This window comes from Portunus trituberculatus, chromosome 24 (genome assembly GCF_017591435.1).
Source record: "Portunus trituberculatus isolate SZX2019 chromosome 24, ASM1759143v1, whole genome shotgun sequence".
Classification (NCBI taxonomy): Eukaryota; Metazoa; Arthropoda; class Malacostraca; order Decapoda; family Portunidae; genus Portunus; species Portunus trituberculatus.
In genome coordinates, this window is record NC_059278.1 from 14,508,440 (window position 1) to 14,512,455 (window position 4,016).

A 4,016-nucleotide genomic window follows, 5' to 3' on the forward strand; every position below is an offset into this window, starting at 1 on the left:
AAGGGACAAATGCCTTGATACATCCCTCCTAAAAGAAGTCAAGTCGTAGGAATATGGAACTACAGAAGCAGGCAGGAAGTTCCAGAGTTTACCAGAGGAAGGTATGAATGACTGAGAGTACTGGTTAACTCTTGTATTAGAGAGTTGGACACAACAGGGGTGAGAGGAATATGAAAGTCGTAGGAGGAAGGAAGGCATACAGTTAGCAAGATCAGTTAAGCAATTAGCATGAAAATAGCGATAAAAGATAGCAATAGATGCAACATTCCGGTGGTGAGAAAGAGGCTGAAGACAGTCAGTCAGAGGAGGGGAGTTGATGAGACGAAAAGCTCTTGATTCCACCCTATCTAACAAAGCTGTGAGAGTGGAACCCTCCAAACATGCAAAGAGTACTCCATACAAATACGGATAAGGCCCTTGTACAGAATTAGCAGTTGGAGGAGCGAGAAAACTTGGCGGAGACGAAACAGGACACCTAACTTCATAGAAGCTGTTTCAGCAAGAGATGAGATGTGAAGTTTCATGTTTAGATTAAGAGTAAAGGATAGACCTAGGATATTCAGTGTTGAAGATGGGAACAGTTGAGTGTCATTAAAGAGGGGATAGTTGTCTATGAACGTATGATGAAATAGTTTTGTGGACTGCAATTGTGATGAAAAAGAGTGGCAAGGGTAAAACATTTATGGATGAGGATTATAGATAGATTTAGGTAGCTTTGCTCACAAAGGAACTGCTACGTGTAGGCTTGGTGGCCTCTAGGTTGCTTCCTTAAATTTCTTATGTTCTTATGTAATGCAAAGTAATAACGCGAAGAATATGCAAGATGGCGTCAGGCTAAATAAGAGTAACGTAAGACTTTGACGCCTTTATTTATCAAATCAGAACCAGAATATCAGTGATGCCTATACTGGAAAATTCAGTTTTGTTTACAGTTGCTAAGGATACTTACAGAGTGGAATCTGCCTGGCAGGATGGGGATTGCAGGCAGGTAAATTATTACAAAATTATGACGAGTTATAACCGATAATAAAAAAAATAAAAAAATATATAGCCAATAAAAAGAAACTTAATCTTGAGAGTGGCGGTTGTACGTCCTTACAAAAACAAAATTAATGACATTTTCTGTGTTATATTATGAGATCCGAAATCCTCTTTCCCAATTTTGTTAATAAGTGGATATGCAGCCATTAACAACACATTCATAAGACGCCCTCGATGACCGATTTCTGCACCCAATACTGTCACGTTGCTGACTGATTCTGTTCCATGCAGTGACGCTAACTAAAGATATTGAAATTGACCAAAAAAATCCTAAATATTATACACAAAGTTTTAAGTTTCCTGCCACATTAGGTTCAAATAAGAGCCTGCTATTTTTTTTTTTTTTTCTCTCAATCAGATTGATTTTCATCTTTTATATCTAACGGAAAAACCCGCTAAACTATCATCACTGGTTCTCTGTAGCAGATCCAACATTTAGAAGTAATGTAGCGTCATTGAACAGCTCCGACGAGACTTTGGTGGAAAGTGATCAGATTTGACTCTTTTATAAAACGTTGCTCTCTTAAACCTAGCAAAGCAGAACTATCTTCCTTGGAGATTCTCAATAACTTTTTTTTAAGTTGTAGGGTGTAACTGCCATTCACAGGGACAAACAGCGATGAACATCGTTAGGAGATCAGAATTGTTTGGCTCTAAATAGAATGGGAAGTGTTTGGACAAGGTGTGTATTGAGTCATAGTAGGGAGGCGATGGGAATGCCTTGCTTGTATCCAAAGATGTTTTTATGACTCCCTTGTCCAGCTTACTGTTCGGAGCAAATGTTATGTTTCCGTACTCAACGTCTTTAGTTGAGGGAATGTATTTTAGGAAGTCACATTCGAAAGACTTGCATAATCTGCTCCTTGTTTTAATGTGTCCCTCATGCTGCCAGCGTCGAATCCATCGATAGACTGTCGTGACGCTGGAGCCCGTGTGGCGTGCGATGGCGCGGAGAGACATGCCGCACCTCCACAGCAGCACGAACCTTGCTCGCTCCCAGCTGGTGGTTGGCTGCGCCCTCCGCCACATTTCCATTCTGTTAATGAAAGAACATCTTGTTGCTTTCAATTTGTGTTTAATTGTCAGAGCTGCACAGCGACGCCTTATCTGATCAATATCGAAAACCTTTAAACACTTAAGAAAAATAGAATCCAAATTGTGATCATCCTTGAGAATAGTTTCTTTGATATCAATGAGCTACATTTTTTTTTATCTCTTACTCATATAATCCAGTCAACAAAATGGTAACACTCCATAATTTGTTGGGTATTGAGGACACATATTTCAAAAATGCAAAATTCTGATTCCCTTAAAAATGAGTAGACGCTTCCGTGAGTGTCACAATCGGGATGAACGGTTACATAGAAAACGTAACGAACGATAACAAACGCCTTCAAACATCTTTCTAGTCATATAAGCTTTGCAAGTACTTTGGTACCGTTTGCCAAATACCTTTCAACGAAGGAGTCAGGCAAACTGGCTGTATTTTGAATGAATTAGATAAATGTGAAAGTGCTTTGAAACAATGGGAGATGGTAATATAAGTATAATTTTGAACTGTGTATCAGATATAATGTAAGGAAAAAAATGTATTAATGTAAAAAAAGAAAGTAATAATTCAAGTGTTTGAAGCATACTGTGTTACACCTTCAGCTTGATGGACACTGTCATGACTGCGATCTGGCAGCACTGCACTAGCCTCCTGCTGAGTGCGGACACAGGAGCCTTTGGATAAATCCGTCCCAGTCAAGGAATAAACAATGTCTAGAATCCTTGGTCCCAGTCATGTGGCTACCGAAAGCTCCTGCAATGTGTAAGTTACCCAAATAGTGAAATCTGTGCGATCATGAGAGCTATTCATCTCAGTGCTCATCTCGATTTTATTTATTCACGTGCTTTGAGTCATCAGCGAGTCTAATGTCTTACTAACTTAAATAATGATATTAAAAACAACAATAACAACATTAAATACTAATTAACAGCTACAATAAAAAAACAACAGCATCATCATCATTAATGATAACATCATCATCATCATCATCACTACCACCAAGACCACTACCACTATCAACAATAACAAGGCGACAAATGCAATAACAGCAGCAGCAGCATCGGAGCAGAGGCCATCATCGCTACAGCAATAGAGAGAGAAGGAAGAAACAAATACTACTAGGCCAGTATGGAAAGAAGTGATAAAGGTGAAGCTTATAGAAATGAATAAATCACTCCAGAATCTATGAAAATATTTTGACATGTCTAAGTGAACGGTCTAAATTTTACCAGAACTCCCAAGATTCTGAAAAAAAAAAAAGTCAAGAGATCGTAACGTATCGACAATTATAGAATCAACGCTAACTATTAGAGATTCTGAGTGGAAGGATACAGATGACTCTTAGTTTAAACAATATATAAGGACTTTCTTGTGTCATGTAAAGTTGTGAACAGAAGGCACGAAAAGAATTGAAACTGAAAATTAAAGGTCAAATTATCTGATCTATTGTATTACACTCTTTTGTTCTTAATTAAATCAATTTTCCTATGATGAATGAATGATTCTAGTCCTTATGGTTTTTTATTGTTTCCTAATCATAACCTTAGATACAAAAGCTAATATGAATGAAAAGTAGCAGGAACAAATAGAATATTTCCTTAATACTCAGTATAGCACGAAATAAGAGAAAAGAAACTGAATAATGGCGAAGAGTAGAACCATAAGCCTTCCGGAAATCAAGGACAAAAGGCCATGAAGACATCATTACAAATAATTTCAAGAGACTTGATGCAGCGCCACGGGGTGACGCTTATGGCAGGGTTGCCATGTTTGTCCTTTTAAGGACAGTCTGTCCTTTTTTTAGCCTGTTTGTCCTTAAGTTTTCTTGTAAAAAAGGACAGTCAAAATCTGTCCTTTTCTGTCCTTTTTCAGCAAAATTTATTTATTTATTTGTTTATTCATTGTGAACCACGGATCCGGTCAA

The 4,016-nt window shown here is 37.9% G+C and overlaps 1 long non-coding RNA gene across 1 annotated transcript in view; it reads right to left on the bottom strand.

The window, feature by feature from the left end:
- Positions 1–1,404: 1,404 nt before the first annotated feature.
- Positions 1,405–4,016, bottom strand: part of LOC123508277 — a 4,462-nt gene continuing 1,850 nt past the window's right edge. The window contains exon 2 of the long non-coding RNA XR_006675902.1: positions 1,405–2,077. This is a non-coding gene — a long non-coding RNA (uncharacterized LOC123508277). The remainder of the gene's footprint in view (positions 2,078–4,016) is intronic.